This window comes from Ovis canadensis, chromosome 3 (genome assembly GCF_042477335.2).
Source record: "Ovis canadensis isolate MfBH-ARS-UI-01 breed Bighorn chromosome 3, ARS-UI_OviCan_v2, whole genome shotgun sequence".
Classification (NCBI taxonomy): Eukaryota; Metazoa; Chordata; class Mammalia; order Artiodactyla; family Bovidae; genus Ovis; species Ovis canadensis.
The window spans coordinates 156,555,145-156,573,446 of record NC_091247.1 but is presented as its reverse complement, the minus strand read 5'-3'; the positions used below and the strand labels follow the sequence as shown (position 1 = coordinate 156,573,446).

The 18,302-nt window shown below is 40.6% G+C and overlaps 1 non-coding gene across 1 annotated transcript; it reads right to left on the bottom strand.

Moving 5' to 3' along the window:
* Nucleotides 1-2,263: 2,263 nt before the first annotated feature.
* On the bottom strand, nucleotides 2,264-2,387 carry LOC138438476 (small nucleolar RNA SNORA44). The gene has a single exon (XR_011256403.1). It is a non-coding gene; the product is annotated as a small nucleolar RNA SNORA44 (small nucleolar RNA).
* Nucleotides 2,388-18,302: the final 15,915 nt, after the last annotated feature.

The window sequence follows — 18,302 nt, the reverse complement described above, 5'->3', positions numbered from 1 at the left end:
AGTCACTATTAATCTGACATCTATGATCAATCCTTGAGCTTCATGTAAATAGAATCATGTAGTATGTACTTACAGCGTATACTCTTGTCCTGTGCTTCTTTTTTTAAATTGGTGTATAATTGCTTTATGATGTCGTGTTAGTTTCTGCTGTACAATGAAGTGAGTCAGCTCTGTGTACACACATATGCCCTTGCTCCTGGACTTCCCTTCCACCATCACTTCCCACTCATCTAGTCATCACAGAGCACCGAGCTGAGCTCCCCGTGCTGTACAGCAGATTCCTACTAGCTCTCTGTTTCACACATGGTGGTGTATCTATCTCAGTCCTAATCTTTCGATTCAGCCCACCCTCTCCTTCCCACGCTGTGTCCACATGCCCGTTCTCTGCGTCTGCCTCTCTATTCCTGCCCTAGAAATAGGTTCATCTCTACCATAACCATGTTCTTTATCCGTGATGCATGCATGTGGCAGGAATCCATTCCTTTTTTATCACTGCATAGTATTCTGTTGTATAAAATTTGCAGTTTATTCAGCCATTGTACTATGTTTGAGCAGCTGAGTCTTTTATGGTTTGGGGTTATTAGAATAAAACTTTTATGGATAACCCTCCAGCATCACAGACAGAAGGAGAGTCACTTTGTGAGACGTTTCTGCACTTTCCAGGCTCCCTTGCTGGCCCATGACCCCACAGGTTATCTGCCCTAGCCAACAGCAGACTCTCTCCAGCTTACAGTGGGAGAAATTTTATCAGGTTCTCAACTGAGTCAATGGGCCAGAAGAGGTGCCATTAGTCAGCTCATGTGGGGTCTGAGGCTTATACCTTAAGGCGATTTTTAATTTTAAAAAACTCAAAATTTCAAATATATAATTAGTTACCAAAGAGAGTATGTATTTTTGAGAAAGAATGAGAAGGTAAATCACAATAACCTACAAATATTATAAGGATAAGTAACAAACATTACAAAATCTAGCATAATTAATAATTGCCTGAATAATCAATTGCATGACATACTCTGTAATATTTTTGATTGTCTATTTGTGGGAGACAGAAAATAGCCCCCAAAGATATTCACATCCAATCCCTGGAATGTATAAATATGTTTTCTTAAATGGCAAAAGAGTCTTTGCAGGTGTGATAAAGTGTATACACCTTGAGATGGGGAAGATTACACAGAATTACACACGTGGACTCAATTGAACCACAGGAATCCCTGAAAATCAGAGAAACTTTCCTGGGTTTAGTCAGAGAAAGAGATGTGATGATGGAAAAAATTCAGATGCTACATTGCTGGCTTTGAAGATGGAAGAAATTGTTTCCATGAGCCAAAGAAGGCAAATGGGAGCTAGAAACTGCAAGAAGCAAGGAAGCTGACTCATCCCTAGAGCCTACTGCAAACACTTTGGTTTTAATTGTGATAACTGATTTTGGATTTTGGACATCCAATGCTGTAAAATAATAAATTCTGTATTGTTCAAGCCACCAAGTTTATGGTACTGTTACGGCAGCAATAAAAAAAATGTACTATATTCCTCATGTGACAACGATTTTGTGACGTCAGTTTTCATATACAGAACAATGGTAGAAGGAAGAGGGGAAAAGGAGGGGCAGAAGAAGAGGAGGAGGAAGAGGAATGAGAAAGAAGAGGAGCAGGAGGAAGGGTGGGAAGGAAGAGGAGGAGAGGAAAAAGGGAGGGGAGAGGGAGGAGGAGGGGAGAGGGAGGAGGAGGGGAGAGGGAGGAGGAGGGGAGAGGGAGGAGGAGGGGAGAGGGAGGAGGAGGGGAGAGGGAGGAGGAGGGGAGAGGGAGGAGGAGGGGAGAGGGAGGAGGAGGATGGGGAGGGGGAAAATGAATTATATTTTCATTGGTTGTCAAATAACCCTTTATTCAATTATTTTCCATTGCTGGTCAAATAACCCTTTGGTGAATTATTTCCCTTAGTTCTTAACTAACAGGGCATTGCACTGTACCACTGTTGATGACATCTATGATGTCACAAGGACAACAGCCATCAAAATTGCAGCCCACTGACTGGGCAGTCCCCAGGAGGTGGAGTGGGGGGGCAGGAGGAGAGTACAGAGAGGAAGAGGGGAGGGAGAAGAAGAAAAGGAGGTGAAAAAAGCTTCTGGGGAATTCTCTGCTGGTCCAATAGTTAAGACTCAGTGCTTTCGATGTGGTGGCCCAGGTTTAACCTCTGGTTGGGAAACCAAGATCCTGCAAGCATGGCAGCATCCCTAAATGTTTTTAATTAAGAAAACATTTTTTTATATTATAGGAAAGTCGAATGGAAGTTGCAGATATTATGTTGACCTGTTCTGTCAAAGTCTCTCCAAACTGCTCTTAGCGTGAAGTTAGAGATCTCTAAAAAAAAATTTTTTTGAAAGAAAGTTTCTATAACCATTCCTGCACATATCCTTCAGACATGCCTCTTGAGTATAAACCTAAGGATGAAATTCCTGGATCATAGTATAGGTTTCTATGTAACCAAACAGTTCTCAAAGTTGTACCATTCTACACTCCCACCAGTAACATATGAGAGTTTCTATTTTCTCCACACTCTCATCCTCACAGAGAATTGTCAGTCCTTTTCATTTTATCCATGAAAAGGTGCAGAATCATATTCAAGGTGGCTTTAACATACATTTCCCTCAAGTCTCCTGATGGTGTTCTGTACACATTTGTGTATGGGTATACAGTCATTTCCAGATGAGAATAATTTTAAAATTTCATTGCAAGAAAATGACTGTGAAATTAAATATTATGATTCATGCTTACCATCTTTCTATTTTTCCTTTCCTGCAGTACATTGCCACCTTTCTATTTTGTGGCAATAAAATTTATTTTGACAATAAATATTTGCCAGTGTCTGGATATTTGTGTCAGAATTTCAGTGGACAAGCCAGGACTTTCTCACTTCTTCTCTCCCCTCTAGAGTTTTCCTCAGAGCTGAAATCAGTTCAGTTCAGTTCAGTCACTCAGTGGTGTCTGACTCTTTGTGACCCCATGGACTGTGGCACGCCAGGCCTCCCTGTCTATCACCAACTCCCGGAGTTTACTCAAACTCATGTCCATTGAGTCAGTGATATCATCCAACCATCTCATCCTCTCTCGTCCCCTTCTCCTCCCACCTTCAATCTTTCCCGGGGTCTTTTCCAGTGAGTCAGTTCTTTGCATCAGGTGGCCAAATTGTACTGTTTCAGCTTCAGCATCAGTCCTTCCAATGAACATTCAGGACTGATCTCCTTTAGAATGGACTGGTTGGATCTCCTTGTAGTCCAAGGGACTCTCAAGAGTCTTCTCCAACACCACAGTTCAAAAGCATCAATTCTTTGGTGCTCAGCTTTCTTTATAGTCCAACTCTCACATCCATACAGGAGTACTGGAAAAACTATAGCCTTGACTAGACGGAATAGTAAGTGAAAGTTAAGGCATGAGAATGTAACAGAAAGCTTTTGGATATTCTCATCAAATCCCCCTTCTCTGAGAAGGATTCCACATGGCTAAAGTTGAATTTATGTTTTGTGACCCTGCTTCTTCCGCTGACTTCAACTGACTGGGTAAGAGGGTGCATCTAATCCAGAGGGAGGCCATTAATTAGTTATTGTTGTTTAGTTGCTAAGTCATGTCCAACTCTCTGCAACTTGGACTGTAGCCCATCAGGCTTCTCTGTCCATGGGATTCTCCAGGCAAGAGTACTGGAGTGGGTTGCCATTTCCATCTCCAGGGGATCTTCCTGACCCAGGAACTGAACCTGAAGCTCCTGCTTGGCAGGCAGATTCTTAACCACTGAGCCACCAGGGAAGGCCATTTATTGGTTGGCATGAGCCTAAAAGTTTTTCTATACCCAGCATTTTTAGTTTGAATATTATAATATGATCAATTTACCAGGGACCCTGGAATTGAGAGAACAGACAAAGAGAAGGGCCCAGTGCACAAAGAAACAGAGAAGCTAATCTATGGAGACAGTGAGAGGAATAAAGCTAAGAAACCAGAAAAAATCCACATGGATCCCAATAGAGAATAGCTGCCCTGGTCCAAGATTTCTAGTTCCATCTCTTTGGACCCTCGGCAGACTTCCTGCCTTTGGTACTGGGAGATACCTTAGTATCTGTTCAAGTGAATTTCCCATTTTTGGTGAAGCTGGTTTGAATATATTTTTGTTACTTGTCCACAGAAGTCATGGACATGTCCTGCTCCTAAAAAGAGGCTAACTCTATGTGGAATGTACCTGCTCCATCCAAACAGTCGGCATCCAGGCTGACCCTGTGGATGCTAAACATCTTTATACTAAATTCAGCAAATATTGGGAAAAGAATCAAACTAGGAAAGCTCTAAAAATAAGAGACTATGAAATCTCCTGTCTAATTTTAGTCTCAATGACCTTTTTCCTCTTCCTTTCTTCTCTGACCACAGCCAATGTTATCTCCTTTCCTACTTTACCTTGTCTCTTCTGTTATTCCCTTGCTTCAGCCTCATGCCTTTGAATACATGCTGTTTTCAGAACACGGATGGTCATAAAGCAAAAGTGTTTTGGTTTGGGGATGACGTACTCTAAACCGTGAGGTGCTGTACTTAACTGTCCCTGTGAGATTTAGGGGAACACAAAGGAAAAAAAACCTACTGACATCACAGCTAGCTCTGTATTATATGAAGTCATTAATATTTTATGCAACAGTCCCTCTCAACATTTATAAAATGTAAAAATACCAAATACAAAATTGCTCTAAGAAACAGCATGAAAGATTAATGAACAGACAGCTTCCCAAAAGGTTTGTGATGTGCTCAAAGACAGATGAGAAGAAAACACAAATTAAAAAAGAAACAAAAAGCCAATGAAAATATAGCTGATAAATATAAGCTACATGGTCTGCTTTCCATACATGCTTTATATTTACTTCCATAATTCATTTTTTAATCATTGAATGTACTACGTTATGATTAGAACATTCTTATGCAAGGTGTAAAAGGAGGAGAGGAAAAAGATACTTAGAAGGCATAACTTCATGGCTATGGAAAGCCTCGGAAAGTTCTAACAACTGCTAGAAGCAGCCTTTTAATGACTGAACTCGGTGAGCTCCTACCAAAGCTCATTGTTTACCACTGACAATTACATTGCAACCTGATCCTGCGGTTTCTACTGGGAAACTCCATCCCATCTTTCTAAGCCTTATTTTCTTTTAAAATTACAAAAGTGAAACAAGAAAAATTGCTTTTCTCACGTACTCTCTTTAATCCTTAACCTACTTAGCTTTGTGTACTTCAAGTAGAAAAGAGAATTAATAACATTGTAGGCTGTAAACACCCAGTGCTGGGTTTTATATAAAGGGGAGGTATTAGCTCCAGGCTGAAGTCTCTTGCCTTATGCCAAACGTGTGTCTGTTCTCCCCAGACAGGATGGAGCCAGCTGCTGGGCTAGGCAGGTTCTAAGCACAGGGGTCTGCACTGCAATTATCCCAAAGACCTGCTGAAGTATGTGACTGAGGAGGACAACTTTTCAATTGTGCAAACAGGGCTTAAACTTTGTCTGTGCCTTGCAATATTTTTCCAAGTAATTTTCAAACTCATGTTTTTAATTTTACTACCCTTCTTAAGTAAGGCGAATTTATGTACCCAGTGAAGAACAACTTCCACAGAGTGATTTGAAATACCCTCTAGGCTTCACTCACAGAAGAGGACAAGTTTGCCTAGCATCCTGCATCTAGTAAAGGCTTTGCTTCCTCTTTCCCAGAAATTCCATGTCAGAGTCTTATCACTGGCAGCTAGCAGAGGCCATCAGTCACTGCTGATAAGACTTTATTGAGCATCCCATGACTCGACCAATCTTTAGATCTTAGCGTAAACATCACTTTCTTAGAAACACATTCCCTGACACTCTCAATTAGTTTATACATTCTCATGTTGGTGATTGTATGGTTGGGATTATTTGATTAAGGTCTATTTCCAACCTTCCAAGGAAATGGCAACCCACTCCAGTATTTTTGCCTGGAGAATTCCATGGACGGAGGAGTTTGGTAGGCTACAGTCCACGGGTCGCAAAGAGTTGGACACGACTGAGCGACATCACTTTCACTTTCACTTTCACCCCGCAACTCTAAGTTCTCAGGGCAGTGTTTATTTTAATCATCAATGCATTTTCAATATCCAGCACACAACCTAATCCTTTCTAGGTATTTAATAAATACCTGTTGAGCGAGGGGTTCAATGAATGAATGAAATACATGCATACTATTTAATACTCTGCAATTTAAAAATGTTTTTCTGTTGGCATGCCTCCAGGCCCAGTCCCTGAACACTCTGCCTTTGGAATCTCATCCATAAATCATAATTTTGAATACTATCTTCTGAATTATAGGTGTTGACTCCAAAGTTCACATCTCTCACTCAAATTTCTCCAACTCTAAATTCATAAGATCACCTCTTGAGTAGACAACATATATTTTTAGGATTCCAATGAACATCTAAAATTTAATATATCTAAAGCATAACTTTCGATTCCCATAAATTATCAAAATTACCTTTCTGAATTTCAACATTAAATGAATATGTGATAATATTAGTAAAATACTGTTCACTTATGGATAACAATATTATGTTTGTTATAAGATAATGTGAAATAAATAACAAGAATTTTTAAAATGTTTATCAAGTACCTACTACACAGTAGGCACTGATCTAGGCTCTAGGAAATCTAATAAATGATTAGACTGGGCTGGTGTTGCCCTAGGCTCTGCCCTCTGTCCCCTTCTCAACTCCTCACTCACTCTGGGCACTTTGCAGTGGCTTTAATGACCACCTTTGAATGTGAGGATCACAAAAATCCTATCTCTGATCCCAAAGATACCTCTTCTCAGATTATAGCCCCTTTATTAACACAGAGTAAACTCAGGATCTGGAAGCACTCCAGTGCACTCCAGATATGTTCTGGGAGCCTCTTCCTTGGGAATTTCAAGACCAGAATTTAGGGGAAATCTTCTAGGTGCCTGGGGACCACTTTTTGGGGAATCTTATAGCCCTAGACAAAAAGAGTATGTTAATACCCCAATTATACCTCAGTGTTATGTGGGAGCTTATAGTTCTTTTTAAAGTACCACATTATCACTGTGGTACAGATAAGAAAACTAGGCTTCAAGGAAGCTAACTAACTTACTAACTTCTAGGGCTAATGTCAATAAATGGTGGAGTTCTAACTCTATCCCATCTCAGCATCATCCCCTCTCTGTAACAGGGCATCAGGTAGAGACATATGCTATAGGAAACAATGAGCCCTGAAAGTCTTTACAGTAGGTGGATAACAGGATGTCAGAAGTATTTAAGGAAGATTAATATGGTGGTGGGAGAAGGCAATGGCACCCCACTCCAGTACTCTTGCCTGGAAAATCCCATGGATGGAGGAGCCTGGAAGGCTGCAGTCCATGGGGTCGCAGAGGGTCGGACACGACTGAGCGACATCACTTTCACCTTTCACTTTTATGCATTGGAGAAGGAAATGGCAACCTACTCCAGCATTCTTGCCTGGAGAATCCTAGGGACAGGATAGGCTAGTGGGCTGCCGTCTATGGGGTCGCACAGAGTTGGACACAACTGAAGCTGCTTAGCAGCAGTAATAGCAGCAATATGGTGGTGATATGCAGGATGGATGGATGGAAGAACTGAGGTTGGGAGACTGAGTAGAAACCACTGTGTGAGTGGGATAAGGCCCTGATTTAGAGAAATGAAGTAGAAATACAGAGGCATTGAGGTTTGAGGCTAAATGAAATTAGAGCATTAAAAGAAAGGCTGATTTTAAAATTCTTTAAAGCTTCAAGCCTTGGCAGTTAGAAGCAGATTACTGGGAATGCAAGGAGTATTGCAGGGAGCTGATGACCTTGATTCTGACATTGGGAAATGAAAGGATAAGACCTATAAGTATATCTGAACTTCTTACCTTTGTGGGGAGGCTGGGTAAGAAACAACCCCAGCTAAAGAGTTGGTCCAGGGAGAAAGATGAGAATGTCTTTTATGGAGGCTGTGGTGATGGGGCCAGGAGGGCAGGTGCTATAATTTAACCCATGGGCTGTATATCTAAAATTTGAGTTGCAGTTAAAAAGTAAGAAAAGGCAGGAGTAAAGGAGGATATGAAAGAGTGGAGCAGAAAAGGGGTCAGCGAAAGTAGAATAGACAGCAGTGGTCTGTAGGCAGGACACAGAAGGTGATTTGCATAAATCTTTGAAAGCAGGTCCAACAGCTGGCAGGTTGCATCCATTTGGAGTGAGCCAAGCTAGGACCATAGAAAGGATCCAGTTTGGAATGGACCAACACTGGACGTCCTAGAGGGAGCTGGAGCAGGGGACTGGAATTGGAGAGTGGAGCTGGAAGTTAGTAGCAGAGAGGTGATCACTAAAGTTATAAGAACAAGTAAGCTTTTTGAATGGGAAATAACAGAATGAGATATGTAGACCTAGGACTAATCTTGAAGCCCCAAAGGGATGCTGTCTAGACCATAGCTGATTCCACACGCCCTGTGGCAACAAGTTGGACAGGGAAAGGGAAGAAATTCCCCTCGGTCAACAGCTTAGGGAACTTCTCAGTTTCTAGCTGTGCCCAGATCCTGCGTGGTATCTTAATCTCAGGATTAATTCAGGTGAATTCCCACATCCACTCCTCCTGAGGCAACACTTTCATTGTTTTTCTTTCCTTCCTATTCTTTTCTTCCTTCCTTCAATTTCTTCTCAGGAAAGGCCATGTATCTTACCTTAGGCCCTTATTTTCAAGATAAAAGTGAATTGCTGCAAGTTATGTTAGGATCCCTGCTGTTCTCCAAATCAATCCTCATTTGGGGTTCTTGCACACATACGGGATGACAGAGAAGTTGAGAAATGGAATGTTTTTGAGAAGATATTCCAAATTACTAGATGCACATTTTTTTTGGAGTCCTGTCCTCAGGATATGGGATAGAGAAGGGGCGGTTATGATTCACTCCTTTAAAAAGCTTTGTGGCTTATCTCTCTCCTTGGGAAGCATCTGGTGTGTTTACAGACATAGCTTAAATCCAGTTACAGACTAACATAGTGATAGGAATGTTAAAAGGATCATATGGGAAGAGAATGGCCCCATCTTTAGCATGCTGGTCAGTGTTCACTAGAGAAGTAAAACCAATGGGAGCAATCCCAGATAGGTACACGGGAAAATAGGGAGTCTGAGAGAGATCTATTTGAAAGAATTGGTTCATGCAGTTGTGGGGGCTGACAAGTCCAAAATCTGTAGGGCAGACTAACAAGCTGCAAATGAAGACAGGGTTTCCATGCTATAGTCTTGAGGCAGAATTTCTTCTATAATAAACCTGTCTTTGCTTTCAGGCTTTCAGCTGATCAAATGAGGCCCACCCACATTATAGAGGGTAATCTGCTTTACTTAAAGTCTACTGATTGTTAAATGTTAATTATATCTTAAAACAATACCTTCATAGCAGTGTATAGACTAATATTTGACTAAGCAATAAGCACCATAGCCTAGTGAAATCAACACATAAAATTGTCCATCATACTGCATTCTCAGTAGCAATTCATCCAGAAGCTGTGACTTCCCTTCCCGAGTCTAGGAGAATGAGATATTGCTGTTTCTGTGACAAGGAAACCTCTAGCCAGCCATGACCTCTGGCCAATAAAGAACAGAGGTGACAGTAGAATAGCTCAAGGAAATCTCTGTATGGGCCAAGCCTGGAGCTTGCATGTCACTTCCTTCCACATTCCATCAGGCATAACTCATAGCATTGAACCTGGGAATCAGTTTAGCAGGGTATGGGAAAATGGGATATAAGTTTGTGGCCAGTGTCTGCCACAGATTCAAAATTTCTAGCTTCCAGTACTCAACGGATGGTAGTTTTGTTAACTAAGACAAGCACGCAGAAGAGACGATGTATTGAAAAAATACTGAACCCAGTTTTTAGCACATAGAGTCTTGAATGCCTATGGAATATTCAGATGAAGATGTTCTGTTGACAGCCTGAAGGCCTGGAGATCAGGGAAGATGTTGGCATTAGAGGTCAAGATTTAGAGAGTATTTGGCTGGTGGGTATCATAACAAGAAAGAGAAAAGAGAAGAAAGAGGATGAATTTTTAAAGAGTCAAGTAAAGAAAAAGCAGCTGGTGAAAGTTTTTAGGTTGAGAACAAAGCAAAAAGGATGAGATCTCAAATGTTAAGGGAGGAAAGAGTTTCAAAAAAGGGAGTGGTCCATAGTGTCCTATGCATAGAAAAATGAAGACAATTCAGAAAATGCTATTTGCATTTAGTTATTCCTTTCTCTCTACCACATTCAAAATCCTCCCTCAGATTGTTCTCCTTTTGGAAAAGCAAATCAACCAGTTTACTGCAAGATATGAACATCAGGGTTCAAGATAGTGGATCAAGCACAAGCACTTATCTTCTTACTCACCTAAGATACCATTAAAATGCAGCAAAGGAATTAAACAAAAAAGTGTACAAATCCACAACAGAGAGAACAAGATAGTCTTCAAAATAGTTCTACAAAACAAAGAGTGGAGAGAGGAGTGTTGATACAGAGCAGAGTAAGCCAAAACTAATTGTGCCTTCCTGAATCCAGGAGAGGCTCCCATCTGGGTGAAGCAAGGGAAAGAAAGAGTAAGAGAGAAGAGAGGAGCCGAAAACAGGAGATGGGAATAAAAGACAGACAGTGGAAGAGGAAAGCGCGAGTATAAAAGGTAAGTACAAAGGAGGAGATGAGGAGGAGAATTAATTTCTACCTGAAGCTCTGGGATCATCTCCTGAGGGTTACGGTGCTCTGACCACAGATCTCAAGAACAGAAGTAAAACGGCAGCAATATTGAGTTGAATGGGCAGTACTACTTGCCTGGGTTTTAGAAGACACATGCTGTTTGTTGTTTTTCAGTGTAAAATTAACCCATAGATCAGTCATAGACAACTGATTGCAGAAGACATAAAAATAGCTTTCTTCCTCCTTAATACTTGGTTCCTCACCTTGGAAACCACTTTGAAAAACTTCTGCTTTAAATTCTCCTAAAAGGTACTTTTATCTCTATAAAGTATATTTCTTGATTTAGCAATTTGAAACATTGTGCGCTAACTTCCTGTTATGCGGAAGGGTCTTGGGTCAACACCGTATAACTTGTGTGAAGAAGTCAGTGTGAATTTGGGCAACACCATGGTTCCGGTCAACGGATGCTAAGCATTATCTGTACTGTTCAGTTTTTATTTTTAACAACAAAAGCACATTGCTTTAGAAATAAAAACAAACTTTAAAAAATGATGGCTGACAGTCATTCAACATTTTATCTCTCCCATGAGCATTTTATTTCTATTAGGGGATAAGACCCCAACTCCAAAGAGTGAATCTGTAATGAAGCTGTTCAGAAATGAAAGTAGAGTAAAGGAGATTCTCAAGGTTCGGGAAACTGCCTCTTGTGGGAAGTTGTCAGTTCTGCATGCAAATGCCTATGTGGTCAATAAGATTTCCTGATGTCTCTTGCGTCCCATGAATTAAGCTAGACAATTCCTCCAATGCACAAGTACCAGCTCCATAAGATAATCCCTGCAACTCCCTGAGTCCTTAATGATTCAAATTAACAAAATAATAGCAACTCTATTATATCTCAATCCCCCCATTCACTCTCTGGTTATCTGACTCGGTGGGTCACCGTCCTAAATTCCCTGGGAAGTCTTTTGAAGTTAGGAGGGAGCATATTGTTCAAGTGTAAGTTGAGAGGAGGTGCTGGGAAGAGGGAAGAGAAAAACGTAGTAAGTGATTAATTATATTCTTGGTTTAGGCCCCTCCATAGAAGACTTGGTCAAAAGCAACTGTCTCTGTTTCCAATTTTTACCACAAAGAGTCCCAAATCTCTGGAGAGGACGTATGCCTCTTAGATTTATAAGACATTAAAGAAACAAGGTTGTGAATTTAGGTCCAAAGTCACCGTAGTCACTTCAAGATGTAAGAAATGTATGCTGGCAATTCTATGACAAATATACTATATATTTTGCTGCAATGGAAATTAAGATAGGAAAAAATCGTGATTATGTTTTTAAAAAGAATCTCTATCTTTTGAAGAATTATACTGAAATGTGAATGTATTAAATGATCTGCTATCTGGAGTTTGCTTTTAAACAATCCAGTTCGTGGGAGAGGGTGGCAATGGAAGTAAAAATGAAACGTCAGATGGCTAACAAACACATGAAAAGATGCTCAACATCACTCATTATCAGAGAAATGCAAATCAAAACCACACTGAGATACCATCTCACGCTGGTCAGAATGACTGCTATCAAAAAGTCTACAAACAATAAATGCTGGAGAGGGTGTGGAGAAAAGGGAACCCTCTTACACTATTGATGGGAATGCAAACTAGTACAGCCACTCTGGAGAACAGTGTGGAGATTCCTTAAAAAAATTGGAAATAGAACTGCTATGTGACCCAGCAATCCCACTGCTGGGCATACATACCAAGGAAAGAGAATTGAAAGAAACACGCATACCCCGATGTTCATTGCAACACTGTTTACAATAGTTAGGACATGGAAGCTACCTAGATGTCCATTGGCAGACGAACGGATAAGAAAGTTGTGGTACATACACACTGTGCAATATTACTCAGCCAATAAAAAGAATGCATTTGAGTCAGTTCTAATGAGGTGGATGACACTGGAGCCTAATATACAGAGTGAAGTAAGTCAGAAAGAAAAACATCCATACAGTATATTAATGCATATATGTGGAATTTAGAAAGATGGTAACGACAATCCTATATGCAAGACAGATATAAAGAACAGACTTTTGGACTCTGTGGGAGAAGGCGAGGATGGGATGATTTGAGAGAATAGCATTGAAACATGTATATTACCACAGGTGAAACAGATGACCAGTCCAAGTTTGATGCCTGAAACAGGGCACTCAAAGCTGGTGCACTGGGACAACCCAGAGGGATGGGATGGGGAAAGAGGTGGGAGGGGGGCTCGGGACGGGGGGACACATGTACACTCGTGGCTGATTCATGTCAATGTATGGCAAAATCCACCACAATATTGTAAAGCAATTAGCCTCCCATTAAAATAAACAAATTGATTTTTTTAAAAAATGAAACTTGTCCATGAGCAGATAATTCTTGAAGCTGAAAGCTGGGTACATGAAAATTAATTCTATTCTTTTTACTTGTGTGTGTGTGATACACACAGACACACACATATGCACATTTATCTGAAATTGTCTACAACAAACATTTTTTAAAAACACAAAAAAGAAAAAGAAATTAAAGCAGGCCACCACAGCAAGGTTTTAAAGAAATGAAGCCTTAAGCATATGGAATTGGATATTGTTTCACACAAGCTGTCTTCATTTTAGAGAGACTGACATGGTTACAGAATGTTACAGAAAAACAGGACTAGAAGATATTTCAAGTCTTTTCACAGCTACAGAAATTGAAGCTCAGGCTGAAGAACTTGTTCAAATTACCGAGTTAGTTCTAGGGACAGACTTGAAGCACTGATGGTATAAAGAGGGAAAAAAAAAAACAACCCTTCTATCCTCTTAGGTTTTGTAGTAGTGTCTAAGAATTAAACCAAGATGAGACAGATTAATACAAATTATATTTAATATTTTTACATGTGCATGGGCATCTTCAGAATAAAAATAAAGACCCAAAGAAGGCCAAAAATCTGTTACACCAGAAAGCTTATATACCAATTTTACATGAAGAACTACAAATGTTGAGAATTTGACAAGATAAAAGGGCTTGAGCTGGGAGGCAGTAAATTGTGAGACAGTAACTAAAATATATGGGAAAACCAATGGAAGATAGGGGTAATTTTAGTAGCTTTGTTTGTACAGGGCCTCTTAGGCACTGACTCCCAATCTCTGGTGATAAGAATGTTCTTCTCTTCCTGGTACGCAGAGAACATCTTTCTCATGGGAAATTTTATGGCTTGCTTTTAGATAGAAAGGAGGCGGCGGGGGGTGGCGGGGGGAGGTGTCAAGGAGCCCTTCCTGCATCTACTATTTCCCAGGTGCCTTTAGTTCAAAATAATAATCAATATGCCAAAAGGACATATTTGGGGTGGCATGTTCTGAACCACTCTTTCAATGGCAAATCTTCATCGATCTATTCACTCAGTCAACAAATACGCATGGAGCATTTACCATGTATTCAATACTGTGTAGACTCTCAATAAATGCAAGCATAAGTGCCCGTACAGGCATTATTAATTGACCCCCAGACTCTTTTCCTAGAATACTATTCAACATAGTGTTCTAGGTAACGATTGGAAATAAATCCTATTTGTGGTCAGCAGACAGAGGTGTTGGCTTTAAACTGTTCTCCTTTAATCTATTTAAAATGCAATACAAATTACTGGACTAGTCACCTTAAATGTTCCAAGGTAAGTACTTCCACAAAGACCCACAACATAAGACATAGCTCTTAAGGGCCTACAGGTGCTCACACTCATGGTCCAACTGCCAAGCACGGGCAGGATAGCACTTTATATAACCATGAAGTCACAGTGTTTGCTCCTACATTTACTTCTCTAAGACCCCCCAGCTCAGTTGGCCGGGGTGAAGGGGTGCCCACACTCTGAGTCAAAACTGCCTCCCTGAACCTTGACAACAGCAACTCAGGTTGGCCTATTAGTATAGTTGCTTGGGTCAATACAATGTTCCCTGCTCAGTTTACGGAATTAGGAAATCAGGTGAAAAAAGAATCAGTGTGGGTGATCAAGCATTAAAGCAGCTTACCACTCAGTGAAAAGTAGTTGAGAAGGAGGTAGGGAAGGAGTGTGCAGATTTAATGACCCCTTTTATGGTGAACTTGATACCAAATGTGACACTATCCCAATAATCTGCTTTGTTACCTTGGGCTATGGGAATATCCTTGAAGCCTCTCTCAAACACTCAGTCATTCAACAAACACTGTCTGATTACTTATGTCAGGCACTTTTCTAAGCCCTGGAAAAGAAGACATAAGAAAGTCTAGGCCCTTAGGAAACTTGCAGCCTGAAATCTGTATAGAGACTCATAAATAAAAGTACACAATAGAGGGTTTTGGATTATTAGAGAAGTAACCCTGAAATTAGAAGTTTTTCAACCAAAGAAACTGTATAAGAGATCATAATAGGCATAATTTGCAGAGCCCGGTGCAAAAAAAAAAAAAATGCTGAGCTCTAAAGTTGTTAAAAATTTCAAGGCAGCAGCAACATAGCATTAAACCTAGCAAGGGGTCCTTCTAAATGCAGGATTCTGTGTAACTATGCAGATTCTGTGCTCATCAGATTGGCCTTGTTGTAGATTCTGGTCTCCAGAAAGATAAGGACCAGCCCTGACAACACTTGGCTTAATAGTTATGAAAGGAGAAGTAGATAATTCAGAATCAGTCCTGCGTTTTCCTGCACTGAGGATAACTGCTACTATGCGACTGAGCATCGTGGTGACCAGGCAGACAGACACTGCAGTGATTCTGTGTGTCCCAATCCTGTTTCTCTAGCCCGTCTATTTCTCTAGCACATTTCTGTAGCACATCTGTAGATGTGGCGGATTCTCATCCATGTCTCCCTGCACAGTTCCTCATGATGCAGACAAGCTGTTCCGTGACAACTGACTCTGTGTCTGGCTTTGGAGACTGTTAGCTAGCTGAGATTAGTCTTCAGCGACCATGTGAGTGCAGACACTCTGGGTTCCAATGCAGGTGCACCCTTTTGGAAGAGAAGACATAGATATTTGAAAGGCAGTAAATTATCCTTCTGCACCTGATACACACCGTCATATTAACAAAACCAGCTGGTTCCTGAAAATGCGTGCCTTGGTCCACTGGGAAACCAAAGACAGCAAATGTTCTTGAATATGCTAACAGCTCTAATAAGAGTGAAGAGCGCTTAATTAAAGAAGTAATTAGCTTTTTACACAAGAAAGAACAAACAGATGAACATACACAAAACACAGAGATATCAGTAACTTCTAGTTTAAGAGCACACAGTTTGAAAGTATTTGCTGGTTTGTAAGGATAAACTCAATGTTCTCCAGCAATATGGATGGACCTAGAGATTATCATACTAAGTGAAGTAAGTCAGACAAAGACAGATATTAAATGAAATCACTTATATGTGAGATCTAAAATATGATAGAAATGAACTTATTTATCAAACAGAAACAGACTCACAGATGGAAAGCAAACTTGTGGATAAATTAGGAGTTTGGGATTAGCAGACACAAATTACTATATATACATAAACAACAAGGTTTTCATATATACAGCATACATATATAAATTGTATAGCACAGGCAACTGTATTCAGTATCTTACAAAAAACCTCCGTCTAGTCAAGGCTATGGTTTTTCCTGTGGTCATGTATGGATGTGAGAGTTGGACTGTGAAGAAGGCTGAGGGCCGAAGAATTGATGCTTTTGAACTGTGGTGTTGGAGAAGACTCTTGAGAGTCCCTTGGACTGCAAGGAGATCCAACCAGTCCATTCTGAAGGAGATCAGCCCTGGGATTTCTTTGGAAGGAATGATGCTAAAGGTGAAACTCCAGTACATTGGCTACCTCATGCGAAGAGTTGATTCACTGGAAAAGACTGTGATGCTGGGAGGGATTGGGGGCAGGAGGAGAAGGGGACAACAGAGGATGAGATGGCTGGATGGCATCACCGACTCGATGGACATGAGTTTGAGTGAACTCCAGGAGTTGTTGATGGACAGGGAGGCCTGGCGCGCTGCGATTCATGAGTCAGACATGACTGAGCAACTGAACTGAACTGAATGGAAAAGAAGGTGGAAAAAAAACAAAACAACTCTGCCTTGCTAATAGCTGATCTCTTGGATCTCTATTTCTTTTTATTGTTGCCCCTCTTGGGTTCTCTTTCTTATCTTCACCGCTGTGTGGTAGGAGACTTTTACCATAAGTGGAGTGACCATTTGCTTGGGAGGGATGCCCCATCCTGGTGAGGACCAGAGGGTGGGTGGCCAAAGCCAGCCCTGCTGCAGTTCCTCTAGAGAAACTCTCACTTTCCTCTGTCCTTTCCTCTGGTTGCCTTTCCTGCCTCCCCTCCTGATGGAATGGTAATATCTAAAGGCCAGGATTCAGAAGGTAGGCCTAGCGTGCAAAAGGATGGCCTTGACACACACGTGGTAGAGGCCAACTAATAAAACTAAAGGGTTGGAGGTCATAAATCTGACATTTGCATAAAAAGTCCCTTCCACATAACTTCCTCATGATTCTGATTCAGCTGTCACTTTATGACTTATTTTATTTTATTTATTTGTTTATTTATTTTTTAATTTTATTTATTTATTTATTTTTTAATTTTAAAATCTTTAATTCTTACATGTGTTCCCAAACATGAACCCCCCTCCCACCCCCCTCCCCATAACATCTCTGTGGGTCATCCCCATGTACCAGCCCCAAGCATGCTGTATCCTGCGTATGACTTATTTTAATTCAATTAAATCCAGTGAGCACTTACAAGCCTAATATGGGCAAGACTCTCTCAACATCATAAACAAAATTTTATTATAGCTTGTGAAAAAAAAAAGAGTTTATTTTGACTTGTTTATGACAGGTATTAATGAGTTGACATTACACATAATATGATCCACACAAAGTTGGTCTTAGTTCTTTAAAAAGCAAATGTCTAATTTTGGAATTTGACTAAGACCAGCAGAGGCATCTAAGCTAGCCAGCCAGCTAAGTAGAAGTGGGAGCCAAAAAGCTTTTCATTAAAACTGCTGAACAGAGTTCCATCTCTGGCCTCTGCCTCCTTCTTTCCTGTGATTCTCAGCAATGGCTCATGATATGTGCACAGCATGCTACCCATGGAGGCCTCAGATCCTGTTAAGTATTTTTATTCCTATTCAGTTCAGTCTTCTCCCAGGACCCGGCCTCTAACTGTTTACATTGTACACTTTGAAAGTCTTGATCTATTGCCCAAAATTAAAATAATCCTCTACACTCTTAACCTTTTTGCTTACTACCTCCTGTCCTTCCTGGCTTCAACTGAAAATTTGGATTTCCCTGGAGGATTCTTAGCTCTTTTGCAGCCCTTGCAAAAGAGACAGCTCATCTGTGCACACAGGCTCTATCTGATGGCCAGAGGTAGTGTCTCCTGGCTTTAGGCTTCTGCCCACAGAATATGGTTCTTCCATATTTTTTCAAAAGCCTTCCCTTTGAAAATATTCATATCAACCAGCTTCCTATTCCTATTTATTTCCTATAAGTGCTGTAACAAACTATCACAAACTCAGTAGCATAAAACATCATACATTTATGGTCTTAGCATTCTGGAGGACAGAGTCCAAAATGGGCTTCGTGGGA